The sequence below is a fragment of the Phyllostomus discolor genome, chromosome 1, assembly GCF_004126475.2.
Source record: "Phyllostomus discolor isolate MPI-MPIP mPhyDis1 chromosome 1, mPhyDis1.pri.v3, whole genome shotgun sequence".
Classification (NCBI taxonomy): domain Eukaryota; kingdom Metazoa; phylum Chordata; class Mammalia; order Chiroptera; family Phyllostomidae; genus Phyllostomus; species Phyllostomus discolor.
In genome coordinates, this window is record NC_040903.2 from 64,412,812 (window position 1) to 64,431,384 (window position 18,573).

An 18,573-nucleotide genomic window follows, 5' to 3' on the forward strand; every position below is an offset into this window, starting at 1 on the left:
AATGTCAGCTATGTGTATAGGAAGGAACAGGAGCAGGCTTGGGTGAACAGCTGGAAATCTCTTGAAATCAAATACCTTTTTTGCACACTTTTCCTCCACATGTAGAATGTACTTACTTTCTCCCCACAGAAGGACAACCCAACAACCAAAAATAATATCCACTTCCTAGTAGCCTAAAGACCAGAGTCTCTGGGTAGTGAACAATGTTCTCCTTAAGGCCCAGGTGTGACTTGTGTCATTTTGAAAATATATAAATTAAAGGGCCAGTTATCTGCACCCTTTGCCTTCAGGGTCAGAATAACCATAATGAATTATCTGTAGGAGAAAAGGAAAGACTAAGACACAGAACAGTCACTGTTCCAATGCAATAATGAAGCCCTATGTGGACTGGGCAGGCAGAGTGAGGTCTTTTTCTTTGAAAGACATGAATTTTACCTTGGTCTCTGAAGCACCTTGTTAGATATTTCCCCTATTAATGACCCCTAACATAACCTTCTAGGAGGTTTTACCTTGTTTAGTTTTCTTCCACAATTATATGTGTGTACATGTGTGTGTATGTATATTATATATAATATACATATATATAATATATATACAATATATATTATATGTTTATAATATATAACATACAAATATGTATATATATTTATGTGTGTGTATATGTATATATATTAGCTGTGTGTGTGTGTGTGGTTTTCTCTTTGGGGGATATATGTTGCTTATATGGTCCACTTCCTACTTGTATAAATTTGGGAGAATAAGGAATGTTTTCAAGAGTAAATAGTCAAAGGTATTTCCTTTATTCTGGGTTCATGACTTCTCTGGCAATGTGATTCCTTCAAAAACTTGAGAAGCCTTTGATTTTTTACTTCCAGTCAATGTTTTGTGATAGTAATGAAACCCAAGGGTTTTTTCCCCCTAGATATACTCATCAAGACTAATTTTCTTACTTCCTTTCTTGCCTCCTTCCCTCACCTTTTTTTTTTTTTTGGTTAGCTTGAGGCCAGGCAAAGAAAGCATAGCAGCCTAGAAGGCAGGAAAGGCTTGGTATAAGCTGAACCAAACCTTAGGCCAGGCTGACACCACAACAGCTCAGAGAGCAGACCAAATGCTCTAGCTCTAAGGCAAGAACTTAGAAAACAGAACATTAGGAATGTTAGTTAGTTGTTCCCACTTACATTTGGTGAAGTATCACAAGGAAGAGATGGCTGGTGTGAGACACAGATGATGGAAGAGAATAGAGTGAGACCATAAATCTGGTGACTGGAAAGATATAGAAAACCCTTGCTTCTGGACACTTGCAATAAGAGGCGACATCAATTCTTTTTTCCCAAATATTGCCACTGGCCAAACATCATGATTTTAAAGAATTAAATGCTTTTGCTAACTACTTAGTTTTAGTCAAAACTTCAACATTCATAAATATAACTTGTAATTCCCATTTTACTTAGTGATTGTATAAATGGAATAGGCATGGAATGAAATCTAATGTAATCTTCATTAGATGATATTCAATTGCCCTTATTATAATAGTCATCCAATTTTAGTAAGTGATGAAAATGTGTTATCTTCATCTACAAAATATACCCACCCATCCACACTCATGCATTTGCACATTCACAAGCAACCACATGTGTACCAAAATAAGAGCCCGGTGACCCATTAGCAGTGTCACTGAGAAAGACAGATACCTGGGAGACTAGGAAAGTACATGAGTATACATTACAATGACTGTGTTTTCCACCAATTTACTGTTTTAGTCTATTAACTGAGCATACTTTAAATCTCTAATTTTTGTCTTTATTGCAAGTGTAGTCCCATTTTACTCTAAGAAAAGTGACAATAACAACAGCTACCACTTACTGAATGTAATTGAGCTAGCATTTTATTTGTATCATTTAACTTTCTCAATTGCCCTTCTCTATACATACTATTATTTCTCTAGTGGTCATGGTTATTTTGATTTCTATCAGCAGAAATTCACTTTAAACTAATAACAAAAAAAGGAGATTTACTAAAATTTACTATCTTACTCAAGTGCAGTTTGGCCTCATGTGTGAGTTAAGCCAAGAAATGGGAAGCCATTGGGTAGCAAGACAGTCACTTCAGTCATTGCTCCCCGTTTCTGAGCTACACCAATTTTTTTTTCTACATCTGACTCCTTGTTACTTTTGTCTTTGCTGTCTTTCTCTGCCTCTCTTTGCACACGTTTCCAGCCACAAGCAGAGACTCAGTGACAGCTACTCCAACTCAATGATAACTTCCAGAGAGGAAATCAGATGGCCCTAGTGCAGGTCAAATGTCCATTTCAGGCCATAGTCACACAGCCCAAAACATGGCCACTGATACCACAGTAGGAGGAGAGGCGTACGAGGCGAGGCTGTACTCAGAGAATGGGAGCGTCTGTCCGAGCTAAGCAGACATGCCAAAAGATATGTGAACTGCAACCACCATTCTAAAAATAAGGAAACTGAGACACTGCAAGACCAAAGCTGCTAAAGGGGAAAACCAGCAGGATTTCAACTGGGGTCTGTGTGAATCCAAAACTCACATTGTTGAATTTTTACTCAGCTCACTGTATAGAGTGTTAATCAGCAGCTCTCTGAATGAACGCCTTCTGTTCTCACTATCTGGGTTCAAGTGTGTATACATCCTAAATGAATAGGTATCTCATTATGATCATTACAATTGCTATCAGGGATTTTAGTAAATTTTCAAGGAGCTAATTTTTTCCCTTAGGGCTTCTCCAACACTAATACATGTTGAAAAAATAAAAGAGTAAGACTTAAAAGCCTTTCTATTAATTTATTTTTCCTCTAAACCATTTGCATTTCCCAAAAAATAAATATTAAAAATATTTAACTCATCAATAGGCAGAAATGTGAAGCCCATTGAGTAGATATGGTTCTCCATGAAGTGACACTTTTTCATTCTGGAGGTTGGTTATTGGCTGGTGTTGGAGCCTTGTAATTCTCCTTCATAACCAAAATGAAGAAATGCATTTTGAACTAGCTGGCTCCCTAGTTGTGATACTTCTGCTCTATAAGGAGAAGTGAAGGTGAACAAGGGTGAGATGTTTGCTGTCATCAGGAGACTAAGATTTTATGACTGGAAAAACAGAAGTAATAAGAAAAAGAACAGCAGGCAAAGGATTCTGTTCAAAAATGATTCCATTTCTAGTCTTACAAGAAGAAGAGAAGCAATTCTGGTCTGTGGTGCTCGAACCTGTCTAAATGGAAACAAGCTGTCCCATTAAATCAGCACAAAGCCATATATACAATGGCTTCTTGATATGGATCCTCTATCTCGTAGGGCCCTCCAGAGACTGCACCGAAATCTCCAAAGCTCACTGTAATCAGTACCCAGTATTTGAGGTGAAATGATAATGTTTCAGGCCATGCAGGTCTTCTGCTCAATCTTGCTGTCAAGAGACTTTCTTCAATGTGTTATTTGACTTCATTCACTGGGTGCAAAACAGATATTTAAGGGATGAAGAAAGGGAGCAGTCCTATTTTCTTAAAGGATTATTCTCTTTTAGCTGATAGTAGCTATCAGGGGACAGAAGTTTCACAATCACCACTATCTCCTAATAACTTGCCCTGTGGCTAAATCAGATTTGTGCTTCCATTAAAATGAAGGATTAGTGGAATTGAAGGTGCTGAAATGGCAATTTGATGTAAGCTTGTATTTTCTGCAGTTTAAGAGAGAGAGGCAAGAGTCCTGGGCACTGGATGGAGCACAAGGATGTCCAGCAGAGTGCAGAATGCTGGCAGCCACTGGAAATGGATTTACTCTCTTACATGTACACAAAATAATTCTAATAAGCTCTAAACTCTGGATAGTTTAAAAATTGACACTGCTACTTCACAGAGCACCATAATGGGATTGAAGAATTCAACCAAGTTCTCCAGATTGATCACTGGTGGTAGGAATCTTCAGTGTCTAACTTTCAAAGGTTTCTATGGATATTTTGGTTTGCTCAGCACTCAATGCTCCTTTTTGTTTTATAAGGAAATAAAATTTTCACCTCCTCTTTATGGGGACAATTTTGTACCCTCAAGCAGAAGTTCAATAGAGGAATTCTTCAATTTACTTGCTCTGGCTTTGGCTTGTAAAGCTCCAGTACTCATAAATTTCAGTTCATGTGATCTTTCCTGTAGGCAATTTGAAAAAGTCTAGTCTGTATGTCTTGGATGAAGTGAGTCTTCTGTGTTATATATGAGCTAGTGGGAACTGAAAATTATTTATTGATTCATAAATTTATAATGTGATACAAGTGACTGGTAGAAATGAAAGAATAAGTGTTTCTTTTTTAAATAAAATAGTACTCAATAAAAAGTTCCCTCCCCCCCCCCCCCAGCTTTCTCAGGCTAGACATGGTAATCCTGTCATTCTGAAATATAGTAGCTCAAAGGAAATATTTCTTGCTTTTTAGGTATATATATATATATGTGCGTGTTTGAATGTGTGTAAGACACTGCCTTTATTTTTAACTGATTCTGACTGTTACTGTGCAAACAGTAATAGTAAGTGCTACAAAGAGCCATTTGACCAGATAAGTAATATTGACACCAGATTGTAAAAAAGAATTATGACTTATAGCTTTCTAATTCATTCTGTGAAGCCTGTGGGGTAGCAGCTCTTAATCAATAGTTAAAAGAAGTGTGATATTGTGGTTTAAAAGGAAAAAAACTAGATATCCACCCCAACAGTGCGGACCCAGTAGGTTTGAAAGGATGACTGAGGAGGCGGATCGCTCGGACTGGCCCCAGGGCCATAGCAGCAGCCTGTGTTTGCCTGTGTTTGCCTGTCTGACTCCTGCACCTGACATGGGAGTGGAAGGAAGAGTTGAATTAGTGTATTCAAACTACAAGTATTTACTGAGTGCCTTCTGTAGTCTGTGCCAACTGTTCACCTAACTGGAACTCTTGCCGGGTACGTGGTTAGATTCTAATAAATATCTAAACTTAATGTTATACTTGCATAGCATCAAACGTAATGTTCCTCTGAGTGGCTTGGGAAATGTATAGATTAAGTACATGCTACTACAGATTATTTAACTCCCCTCACCTCCAGTCACGATGAAAGAAGAAAAGTATTTAGGCAGCAGGTGAAATCTCTGACTCCCTGGTAAGGAAGAGACCACTGTCAGGATGCTCAGCTGCTGCATGGCGCTCAGAAGGGGCTAATGACAACCACTGAGTAATTGCTGCTGAGGACATCTTGACTTCACACCATGAGGCATTATGTTAGAGAAGTGATTGTTATTGCAGAAATAAATTCCTGATGATTGGTTTTGTGTCGTAAGTCTCTAGGTCCCTCCAAGAGTGTCACAATTTCACACCTTTCCAAGAATAAATGAGACATGGATCTTATGCTCAAGAATCTCACAAGCTAGTTAGGGATTAGGAAAGACTGCAGAGATAAAGGACCATTTGAGGTGGGCCCCTCTCTGAGGTGGATATGCTTAAAAATAAAGTCTTGGCATATTTAAAAGTAAGTATGAAATTGTTTAAATAATAAATGCTAATGTCTTTCATTAAGACTGCTATGGTGACACTCCTTGTATTTTAACACAATTGTAGCAGAATTCATCAGGTCTTCAGAATTCATCAAGATTTCATGAGGTCTCTTTCCCACCAGGTACTTTAGAATGTAGTTTACATTAACCTCTTTTCCTGTCCTTGTTCCATGGAAAAGGAAACTACAAAGTTATAAAGTGATATAAATCACTAAGGGCAGCCGAGTGACAAGTGAAGAAAAGAAATGTTTCACTGATGATGTCAGCCCATGAAACAGTCAGCTGCCAGGTGGGGAGTTATGTCTTCACAAAGGAAAACCATTAGTGTATATAGCACAGTGATTTTCAACTGGTGTGCCACAAGAATTTTCAAAACATGCAGTATGTGACTCTTTAGTCAGGAGCACTGACCATTTCTCCCTTATATTGTCAAATAAAAAAATGACAACAGCCAACACTGCAATAGCCATCTGGTGTGAATGCCCTGTCTTAAACCATAAATACATAGATCATATAGTAGAGTTGCATCGTATCAGTCATGTTGCAGAACAAGGTTGCATGTGATTGGTTAATTCTTGGTAACAGAAATCCTTACATACAAGTCTAGGCACCTGATTTTTTAAGTTACTTTGGAGCAAAAAGGGTAGGTAATTACTATTATTATTTTTGTAAATCAATGAAAATTATACCTATTTTTGTCATATCAGCAAAAGCATGATATATTTTTTGTGTGTGCCACAGAATTTTTGTAATGCATGTGCCAGGAGATAAAAGAGGTTGAAAATTGCTGGTCTGGCACATTGCTCTACATTATTTTCCTAAAACATTTACTCACCTGTTCAAAAGCCTTCAGTAGCTTTCCCTTCTCTAGAAAAGGTTTAGGGAATACTAGAGTCCCAAGGTGCTCCTCATTCCAAAAAAGACAGCAGTTTGTTATAATTTTTGACTAGTTTCAAACATTTGTGCTTTAACATAAGCTTGGATTATTTATTTAAATTAAATTCCAAAAAAAATATGTTCATGTGAGAATTGCACTTACAGACTATTTGAGACATTACAGCCTTGTCTTCCCACAGTGCAGCTTTTCACTTATTCTGTTTCCTTTTAGATCCTTCATTAAAACTTCATAGTTTTGATTATTACAGATCCTTTGCTAAAATAAATTTGTTTTACATATTTTAAAATTTGATGCAATTGAGAATGCAATTTTCCATATCTCAATTTGCAGCTGATTATTATGATATACAGACAACTATCACTATAGGGATTTTTGTGTATTTTCCTTGTATCTGTACACTGTAAATAATTCCTGTATTAATCTACTAGTTTTTGTTTTTGCTTTAACTAGGGCTTTGAGGTTTTTAGGCATATAGTCTTACACAGAGTAGAAGCTTTTCTCTCTTCAAGCACATTATCGTCCCCCACGCATGTTGTCTCACCAGGTTTCCCAAAGCAGCATTGTGTCTCAATGTGAAGAGCAGGGCTCCTTGCCTTGTTTCTGGTCTTAATGAAAATGGCTTTATCGCTGCACCATTTTGGATGATGTTTTATATTGCTTTTGTAAGCAATATTTATCTTATTTATGTATCTCTCTTCTATTCTTATCATTTAGAATTTTATTAGACTAAGTTGTTTAGTTTCATCAACTGACTTTTCATCATCCATTGCAATGCCATATGCTTTTCCTCTTTCATTTGTTAGTATAATGGATTGTGTTGATAGATTTCATAATATTAAAACATCCATGAATTTATGAAATAAGTTTTATTGATCATAATGTATTTTATCTCTTTAATATGTTGCTGGATTCTATTTGCTAATAGACTGTTTTGCATTTGTATTTTTGTGAAATTGGTCTGTATTTCTTTTCCCTTCATTCCACTTATACCTGTTTTTGAATAGAAGTTACTGTATAATGGCTTCATGAAATGAATTTGGAAGACTTTAATATTTTTTTAGGGTCTAGAATTCTATAAACACCACCAAAATTAGACTTTTTATTGTTGGAACTCAGCTGTGACAATACTACTGCTGTCATTTTTATGGTGAATCATTAATCATCTTTCCAATCCACTCTCTGGTAACTTGTTTGATCTGGGATCCATCTTAGAAGTTTATATTTTGCTCAGAAAACACACATTTCCTCTAGATTTTGAGCTTTATTGCTATGAATTATACCTAGGATTTTCTTAAAATGATTTTAGTGTCTTATCTGATTTTTATGTTTTCTTTCTCAGTTCTAATCCTGTGTATATTTTATCTCTTTTATTTTGGGAAGCTAGTTATTTTTAACAGCTTTATTGAGGTGTAATTGATATACAAAAGCCACACATACTTACTGTGTACATTTAATGAGTTTGAACATAAACATACACCCATCACCTCAAAAGTTTCTTTCTATCCATGCCCTATTTTATAGTAAAAACACTTATCTTGAAACCCACTCTTTTATCAAACTCTTCAGTATACAATACTGCATTGTTAACTACTGGCACCATGTTGTACAGCAGATCTCTAAAACTTACTCATCTCGTATAGTTGAAACTTTATACCCATTGGATATACAACTATCCATTTCCCTCACCCCCCAGCCCCTGGTTACCACCAATCTACTCTCTGCTTCTATGAGTTGACTATTTCCAACCCTCACATACATAGGAGCCTGCAGCATTTGTCTTTCCATAACTGGGTTATTTCATTTAGCATAATGTCTAAGTTCATGCATGTTGTTGTATTTGGCAGGATTTCCTCTTTTGGTTAGACAGAATAATTAGACTGAATTTCCATTATGTGTATATACCACATTTTCTTTATCATTTATTCCTCAATGGGCATAGCTTGGCTATTGTGAACAATGCTACAATGAACATGAGAATGTTAATATCTCTTCATGTTACTGATTTCAGTTCTTTTGGATAAATATCCACAAGTGGGATTGCTGGGCCATATAATTTTTCACTGTTGAGTGTGATGTTAACTGTGGACTTCTCACATATGACCTTTATTGTGTTGAGGAACATTCCTTCTATACTTAATTTGTTGAGGGTTTTTTTTTTTTTTACCATGAAAGAATGTTGAATTTTGTCAAATATTTTTTCTACATCTAATTATGAAATCATCTAATTTTTATCTTTCAATATGTTAATGTAGTTTATAACACTGATTGATTTGCATATAATGAATTGTCCTTGCATGTCAGGGATAAATCCCACTCAGTCATTGTGTGTGATCCTTTTAATGTGCTACTTAATTCAGTTTGTTAGGTTTTGTTGAGGATGTTTGCATTTATGTGCATTACCAGGGACATTGACCAGTAGTTTGTTGTTGTTGTTGTTGTTGTTGTTGTTGCTGTTGTGTCTTTGGCTCTGGTGTTGGAATAATGGTGGCCTTGCAAAATGAGTTTGGAAGTGTTTTCCTCTTCAGTTTATTTGGAAGAGAATAAGAAGTAGTGATGTTAATTATTCATAAATGTTTGATAGAATTTACCAGTGAAGCCACCTGGCCCTGAGCTTTTTTTGTTTGGATATTTTTTATTATGATTCAATCTCATTATTGATTATTGGTCTGTTCAGCTTTTCTATTTCTTCATGATTCAACCTTGGCAGGTTGTCTATTTCTAGAAACTTAATTCGTTTTTTTTTCTGTTATCCAATTTTTTGGCATATAATTGTTTATAATCACCTCTTAGAATCCTTTTTATTTCTGAGGCATCAGTTATAATGTCTAGTCTCTTTCTTTCTTGATTAAGCTACAGAGAGTTTGTCTATTTTATTGGTCTGTGGAAGAATTAGCTTTGGGACACATTTTTTTCTGTTTCTCTTTGTTATCTTAACTTTCTTTCCTGCTATTTTGTTTTTTATTTTGTTTCTAATTTCTTTTTTTTTAATATTTCATGTCTTAGATTTTTTTTAAAGATTTTATTTATTTATTTTTAGGGAGGGAAGGAAGGGGGGGAGAGAGAGAGAGAGAAACATCAATGTGCGGTTGCTGGGGGTTATGGCCTGCAACCTAGGAATGTACCCTGGCTGGGAATCGAACCTGGGACACTTTGGTTCCCAGCCCACGCTCAATCCACTGAGCTATGCCAGCCAGGGCTGTTTCTAATTTCTTAAAGCTATGTTACAGTTCTTTCATTTATTTTTTTTTAGTAATCATGAAGGTATTTGTGCAGGAAGGTGCTAGCAAAGCAGGTCTGGCTGCTCAAACTTTGGACATTCCCAAGAAGGGCCTGTCTCCAGGCCTGGCCTTGGCCTGGCTCTGGGAGATGAGCTCTGAGCCCTCAGCATGTTCCACCTGACCAGAATGTGTTCTCATGCCTGGGGCCTGGGGCCGCATGGTCCCAGTTTAATCAGGCAGTTTCTGCTAACTGTGATTTTTTTGTGAATGTCTATTTTTTGCTCTGGGGAGCTGGAGTCTGAAGAGCTTATACAGAGGCCAGTCACCTAGACACCATGTGCCTATGTTTCTGACCCCCAGTAAAACCCTTGTACACCAAAGGTCAGGTGAGCTTCCCTGGCTGGCAAGACTTTGCTGGGAGAAGGAAGTGAATCTGTGTTACTACACTGGGGGAGGACGTGTGAAAGCTTGCACCTGATTCCTCCTGGACATCATCTCATGCACTTTTTCCCTTTGCTGATTTTAATCCATATATTTTCCTACAATATACCATAGCTATGAGTATAATAGCTTTTGTGAGTCCTCTGAGTCCTTCTAGTGAATTATCAAGCCTGAGGGTGGTCTTGGGGTCCCCAGACACAGCATTCCAGGTTATAATTTTCCACTGAGTATAGTTTTCACTGTGTTCCAGAGGCTTTAGAATGCAGTGGTGTTCCTTTCATTACTTCCTCTTCAGTTCATGATCTCATACTGATTATTCTCTTCTATGCAAGATATATTTAGAAGAGAATTTCTTATTTTCTGAGTAATAGAGGCATAACTTTGTTAGATAATAATCAGAGAATGGGATCTTTAAAATTCCAATTTTTGAAAATGTGTCTGTTTTTCTTCTTTGTGAACAAATAGTCCATAATCAAACATAATTTTTTACTATTATGTGAAAACGAGATACTATTTCTTCACAGTTAGATATTCTATCTCTCCACTGCCTTCCCCTATGCACTTGAGAGAAGATACACTTAAAATACTCATAATTTTACCTTAATCTCTCCCCTCTCCCTCACCTCCTAAGTTTTGCTAAATGTATAACTTTTAGTATAAGACTATTAGTATTTCATTTACATTGTGTGGAGGAAAAAAACTTTGCACTGTACATGGATCAGGTCTGTCAGAAGCAGCACTTGAATTACTTCTGCAGCTGTTAGGAAGAGATGAAAAACTAAAAGCTCTCTGAAAAACAGAAGAAGGTGCAGTATGGTAGATTCATTATCACAAGGCCAGAAAGTTCACATTCAGAGTGTAGGTTATTATTTATCACAAATCTGATGAGTTCATTTACAACTGAAGTGAGCAAAATCAATTTCCTATAACAATGTTTTCAAGCTTTGTGGTTAAACCATTATAGTTACAAGCCTGATTGCCAAATATTTCTATTCTCAGGAAGACTTATTTTTTTCTCATAACTGTCAGTAAGTATAAGGACAGTAAGTAAGCAACTCTGAGCAAATTTAATCTGAAAGACCATGAACCCTTTTGAGTAGTTTTCTGCACTGCTGTTTGTTTTTTTATTTTTTGTATAGTTAGAGTACTCTAGTAGTCACCAAAATGTAAATATATTTCACCATTCTCTTGCTGGTCTTGCTAAAAAAAAAAAGCCGTATCAATACAACCCTTGAAGACTTATGTCATCAAGACTAGTTTTCTCTCAAGGCTTCCCATCAATTAAGATTGTAAATTAGATAATTAGATTTCTACAACTAGGGTCAGTCAAAAAGTTAAGTGTCTAATTTCTAATGTTAATATTCTACTTTTCTTTATTTAGATTTAATGATTTATAAACTTTAAGGTTCATTACTGAACACTGTTTTTTCATCTTTATCTTCTGATCTTAGTTCTGAATATTTTGTTGTTTTTCTAAACATTTTTTCTTGAATATTGTCTTTGGATTAGGTTCATGGAATGCATTTTTAGAGTCCTTGCATATTTATAAATAAATACCTTTGTTTTCTTTGAGGAGTGGATGATATCTTAGATAGATGCATGTCTCTTGGGTTGCCAGGGTGTTCTTTCTCCCAATAATCTCCAGATGTCCATCATCTTCCATGGTCATTCTACACATGAACTTAATGCCAGCCTGGTGTGTTGTGTATGTGTATGTAAATTATTATATTTTCTGTCCAGTGTCTTTTAAAAATTTATTTTGGTTTTAGAATCCAGGAATTTGATGAGACATGCATAAAGATGCCTCCAGAACTCTCATTAGTGAAAATCTAGACTCACTTGTTGTTGTATGCTGAATAATTGCCCCTCAAAAATGTCTTAATCCCCAGAACTTGTGAATAGGTTATATTAAAATCACAAGGGGAAATTAAGTTTTTAGAGGGAATTAATCACTGACCTTAAGATGGGGTTATCCTGGATCATCTGGGTGGGCCCAGGTGATCACAAGGGTTCACATAAGTGAATGAAGGAGGCAAGAGTGTCAAAGTCAGGCAAAGACTGAAGAGTGTACTGCCCTGCTTTGAAGATGGAGGAGGGAGCCAGGAGCCAAGGAATGTGGGCAGCCTCTAGAAACTAGAAAAGGCAAGGAAACTGATACCTAAAGGAAGTCAGCCCTGTTGACCTCTTGATTTTAGCCCAGAGACCCTTCTTGAACTTCTGACTTCTAGAATTAAGATAATAAGTCAACATTGCTGCAAGCCACTAAGCGTGTGATGATTTGTTACAGCAGCATTAGGATACTAATACAGTTGATCTGGCATTAAGAAGGAAGTCGCCTCCTGTTGGTCTGGTCAGAGGGTTTGTCACATCCTCCAGGTCTGCTCATCGAGACCAGGTGCCAGGCTGTGCAGAAACAGTGGAAACTGGAGTCAAGAGGGGAGAACAGTAAGAAAGCACTCAAGGTATCATCTTTCCAAAATCCTCATCACTTACCTTGTCAACCTTACACCTGTCATTCTCTAGCACAGTACCTTCACCTTATCTCTGGACTTTACTTTTCTAGTAAAACTAAGAAACTTTTGTGTAATTTGTTTGAATGTTAATGTTCTATTAGGTTATAAAGGTGGAGATTGCAGGCAAAAAAGAAAGAGGAAGAGGGAGAGAGAGAAAGAGTTAGACCCAAAAAGTAAACAAAGCCATGATCAGTAATTGCTTTTGTTGTATGAGGTAAAACCAGCAGAACTATGGGCCAAAGAGATTTTGACATTCTCTGAACACTATGGGCTAAGAGGTCCTCTCCCAGAGGTAAGTGAACCCATAAGTGGGAATAATTAACATGACCTAGAATACAACCAAGAGTAAGCTAAAGAAAACAACTGAGTGGATGGGGATAAAGTCAAGCCGAGATTCCTTGTAGGGAAATTAAAAAAAGCAACAGATCAAATTAAGTCGTCTGGCAAACCATTTAGAATTTGGAATTTGCTTGTTAATTAGAAATCTTGCTCTCTCTGGCAATAATTACTGCTGACTGGAAAATTTATAAATGCAGTAGTTACTCTTTTTAATGGAGGAAATGCATTCCCACTTATTGAAAGAAATGCATTTCTCTATCAAAAGTATGTATTACAGTGGACACAATAATAGAAGACATGGGAATATGTGTCAGGATCAGACTGAAGGAAAACAGCAGCTTGAGAAATGCAAGTAAAATAACATCAGGTGTTCAGGAAAGAATAAAGTACCTACTGGGAGGCCTTGTTTGGAGGAGAGAGGATGATGTGCTGAACAAAAGCAGAGAAGGCCACCCGAGATGGGTCAAGGCTAGATGAGCTGGGAGTAGCCCTGTGTGAGCCTGAGAACAGGGTGAGAATTGGTTGGCAGGGAGTCAGCAAGCTATGGCCCTTGGGCCCAATCCAGCCAACTCATTGTTGTAAAGGAAGTTTCATTGGAACACAGCACACTCATTCAGTTAGGCATCATTTACGGGCTACAGTGACAAAATCAAATAGTTGCCATAAAGACTGTATGGCCCACAAAAGTGAAAATATCTATGATCTGGCTCTTTACAGAAGCTTGCTGGCCCATTGGTTAGAGCAAGGTCTTTGATAGTAGCTCTCAAAAGAAATATCAGTATTAGCTGTGAGGTCCATTCTCAGTAAGTTGTAACTAATAAGAGTTAAAATTGCCCAAGTTAGTAAATGATTTACTTTTTAAAAAAAAATGTAGTGAATTTAAGGTTATCTTCATGAACAGCTCTGGAGTGCTTTCTCTGGAAAAGAAAGAGGTAGTTACAGCTATTAAGCAGACTTGGGTGTTTCCTGGGTAGCACTGAGAGTCACAGGATAGACTAGACTCATTTATCACGAATATCAGTTGAAAGGACAAAATTGAAAGCTGTTTACCTAGAGAAACCTATGTTAAGGGTTTGGGGATTCATTAAAATGTTTTAAAGGTGTCAGTGATGAAGAGACCTAGCATCTTTGTCCTTTAGCAGTGCAACCTGGAAGAAGACCTCCCAGAGCTTCGTCTCCTTCAGCTCTCTCAGGGCACGTCCCCAGATTGCCCGTGTGACTTGCCTTTCCCCTTGTCACCCATCAAAAGTCCAACCTCAGGTTTTCATTCAGATCAGTGATTTTCAACCTTTTTCATCTCATGGCACACATGAGAGTACATGCAGGCCAGCGAGTGAGGAATTTCTACAAAATTACAATGTCATTTGGGTCTCTTTTATGACCTCTTTTTCAATACTGTAAATTGACCTTGATTTACATGAAAATTCCATAGCACACCAAGAAATATATTTTATGCCAATCTGACAAAAATAGGTATAATTTTGAAAAAATTAAAAAATAATAGTAATTTCCTACCAAATTTGCTCCAAAGTGACTTTTTAAAAATCAGATACCTATAATTGAATAGTGTAAGGATTTCTGGTACCAAGAATTAACCAATTAGATGAAACCTTTATGCAACATGACCAATAAGATGCAACTGGACAGCTGTTGTTGTGTTGCCTGTGGTCATTTTTTTTGGTTTGATAATCTAAGGGAAGAAAGGTCAGTGCCCCTCACTAAATAGCCAGGTATTACATATTTTAGAAATTCTCATGACACACTGGTTGAAAATCATGTCTTTAGACCAGTTGAAAAGGCCTAATGTGATTTCAGGAGTCCTTTAGATTCTGAAAATGTTATAACCAAGACAGTTCTAATAGCCATGGCTGGTATAGCTCAGTGGATTGAGTGTGGGCCTGAGAACCAAAAGGTCACTGGTTCGACTCCCAGTCAGGGCACATGCCTGGGTTGCAGGCCAGGTCCCCAGGAAGGACACACAAGAGAACCACACATTGATGTTTCTCTCCTGCTCTTCCTCCTTCTCTCCCACACTCTCTAAAAATAAATAAATAAAATCTTTAAGAAAAGAGGTTATAACAAAAAGTTGCAAGTTGAGGGTAGGAAGTATTGTAGAGAGATGCAGAGTGGGGAAAGGCATCGAATAAAGCCTTTAGAGAAAATGCAATGTCAAGTTGGGCAAACATTTTAAAATGAATTGTTTTCTGTCAGAGACTCTTGGAGTCTCTCTTGGAACTTTCCCAATTTGGGTCACAGGGAGGGAATGAAAAAATGAAGGAATACAGGGTGCCTGAAAAACAGCATTATCACAAAGTTTTCCCATGGCAGAAGTGGGGAGATGCTGAAGCCATAGATGGGGCCCAAGGATGGGAATTTTAGAGACATAATTTTATGAACTGATGGACTATTTACCTTCAGCTAGACCAAGGCAAAGAGAAACTGGAAGTCAAAATCTGTCACTCATCTACAAAGCAGATCCTCTGCTTCACGTGATGTAGAAAGACACTTTGTCAACCTTGGCCTTGTGTGTCTGTGTCTCATATATGTGAATTCTAGCTGCCTTACAGGCAAGGCATTCTATCCTGTCTCGCATCAAATGCATCTGTTCCAGCGCCTAACCGCATCTTTCATGTGGCACTTGATAAATTAGTTCATTGCAATTAATCACAACAGTCTCACAAATGATCATTTACCCAGTGAGTAATGCTGGTCCTGGTGGTTAATACAGAGAAGAGATTTCATTCCTGGAGGAAGCGGGGATTAATGCTTCATTTGTGAGGACTGGAATGTTTTTGGTGTTCACCTTCATGAATGTATTATTTCAAATTTTCCCTTAAGCATATAGTCTAACAAAGGAAAAAAGTAAGAATTCAACATACATTTTTGAGTACATTAGCAATATTTGAAGTGAGGCTGGAGGGCAGAGTCTTTGTTCAATGTGTATTCCCCGCACATGAAATATTGTCTGCAACACAGTAAGGACTGGGTTTGTTTGTTTGTTTTTTTCATTATATGCATGGATTTTTTTCTTGTGATTTTCTTGTTATAGCTTTAACATTTTGAGTCAAATATTTTGATTTTTTGAATGTCTTCCTGCAACAACAAAGAATTCTTTACTAGGTATTAACATATATATCAAATTTCAGATGCTAATAAAAACAAAAATGGAGGAGACTGGGTATGTTTTGAGTTCTCATAAAGCTTTCATTTACATCCTGGCTTTATTATGTTTTATCTTATTTTTATTCATTTTGCTTTATCAATTCAAAGGTGTTTATTTTCATGGGAAAGCCCAGGAGACTTGCACAGTTACTGCTTATTTAGGGGAAACCAAGCAACAACTGTCACAACATATAACATATTCCTGAATTTACAGAGCAAGCATCTGGTTGGTAAAGAGGGAACAGCGACATACCTGAGGTCATTTACATGAGTGGTGGGGAGGGGGTGCTAAAAGGCGGGCTTCCAAGGAATCTTCACTACACCTCATTTTTTTCTCTTTAATAGGAAATAAATATGTGAAAGTGGAATCTAAAGTAAAGCTAGTATTTTAGGACTATTCTGAGCTCAGCTCTTTTGTAAAAAGGAAATAAGATAAGCTTTTATTTTTACGTTTTTTTTGAAAATATGTAAAGTAAGTGCAAAAATGTAAATGTACTTCATAACTTTGATCTATGACAGCAATAGGTGTTTTAGGTTCTGTAGGAGGGTCGACACATACCATGGCTGAGCATGCAGAAGCAAAATTCTCCCACAGGCATTTGCAGCGTTAGTTCACCTCCAAATCTGAGATACCCACCAGCCTGAGATTTTTATATTAACAGTTCAAGATGGATGGAAGGAACACGAATCAACAAAAATATGGGGTTAATTAATCCCAATTAAACATGGGATAATTGACTTGTGTTTAGACCAATGTATGAGTATGACTTCAGATTTTAAAATAAACAAAATAGTGGTAATGTGGTTTTAACATTAACTTGGAGATCATAGGCTGAATTTTAAAGAACAGAATAAAATTGTAATTTTCCTTAATAAAACAAGTTGTAAAGGCTTATATTTCTTAATAAAGGAAAGTTGCATTTTATTTCAGTTTGAGTTTTTTTGTTTGATCATCTCCACCTCAACTCTTTCTGGGGTATCAAAATAAAGTGGGGTGTAAAGTCCTGTTACAGTACTGGGCTTTCTCCATCTGCAAGATGAAGAGTTTGAAGGAACTGTAAAGGAATGTCATTCAAACATTGAAATTCATTTCATATAAACTTTTTAAAAAGTCATTGTAAATCAAATGGAGCTCAAGGTTAAGGAAACAATTAGAGGGTTTGGAGGAGATGAAGGAAATTGCTATTTTGACTGAGCCCATTTCTCTCTGAAAAATGCTATAATTTGGGTTTAATCTTCTGTGGTTATGTGGTAATGTGGTTTATTACACAGTATGCTTTAAGGCTTCCTCAAAATATTGAATATTTTTATGGAGTTTTCAATGTGCTAACTATAGATTATATCATGGTATAATGGTTTTTATTTCTGAGGTTAAAATGAAACTCTTTTATTCTTGAAAGAAGAAAAATTCATCATATTGATTCTTCTTTACTCATGCCATAAACCTTGCACCATCATAGTAAAACATAGTTGCTTCATTCTTTTATATTAAGAGTGTTTTGACATAAAACGTGTTTAATTATCCAGCTAATAGAGCAGCAGTGTGTTCTTATGGGAAATGAGGCCGCCCGGCTTTGTCAGGTGCATTTGGAAGGAAATAATTGCCCTCCCTGCACATCATCTCAGCTAAATGAACTTCAACTCATCTGGGATATTTTATGCACCATGATCACATGAACTTGAAAGGAACATAAAAGTTGGCCTGTGCTGGCAAATCTCTTCATCCTTGATTATTTAAATCTCCATTCCTTTAATTTCCTCCTGTGAGTTTTCACACTCCTGTGGGCCATAAACCAGTCTTTTCTTTCCAATGCATTGGCCATCAATCATTATGAGACACTGATAGCTGGGTGAAACATTATTGACTTCATAGTGGTTTTACATATATCATTGCCTCATGCAGTTCATTTGGGCACTGTTCTCTGTTTTGCAAAGGGAAGCTGCAGCTCAATGTGGTTTGGTGACTCCCACATCAACCCTGCAGCCGGCGGGAGACAGAGACAAAAGGCCAGTGTGGAGCTTCGGGCCTTGAGGCTCATAGAACTCTCTCGATCCATATATTGAGTTTTTAAGATGCCCACTATAAACTGCCAGCAATGATAATCTATGTTAATCATTATGAGGGTTGGACTGAAGCCTCAACTTTCTAGAAGCATTTCCTTAGAGGACCACTGTTTCATCATGCAAGAGCATTCAATTTAATCTTTCAGTGTCATCCAGGAATGAGAATTCTTTATTCTAGAGAGTCTCCAGAAGATCCTGAATTCTTTAAGCCACAGAAGAGCTGTGTGAGGAGGGCCAGCAAGCTACCTGAGAGATTAGTTTCATGGAGAAGGAAAAAGGCCCGGTTTGCTGACTTTCAAACCACCCTATCAGTAAGCCAGGCACTAAGCTGATTAAACCTCCAGCATCATGGTGTGCATTGGAGACTGAGGCTCCACCAATTGTCTGGTTTCCAGTCTTTTGCTTCAAGAGCACATT

At 37.0% G+C, this 18,573-nt stretch overlaps 1 long non-coding RNA gene across 1 annotated transcript; it reads left to right on the top strand.

Annotated features, from left to right (window-relative positions):
- Positions 1–5,904: 5,904 nt before the first annotated feature.
- LOC118499732 lies at positions 5,905–9,477 on the top strand. Its single transcript, XR_004902262.1, has 3 exons — positions 5,905–6,144; positions 6,393–6,397; positions 9,436–9,477. It is a non-coding gene; the product is annotated as an uncharacterized LOC118499732 (long non-coding RNA).
- The last annotated feature ends 9,096 nt before the right edge of the window (positions 9,478–18,573 follow it).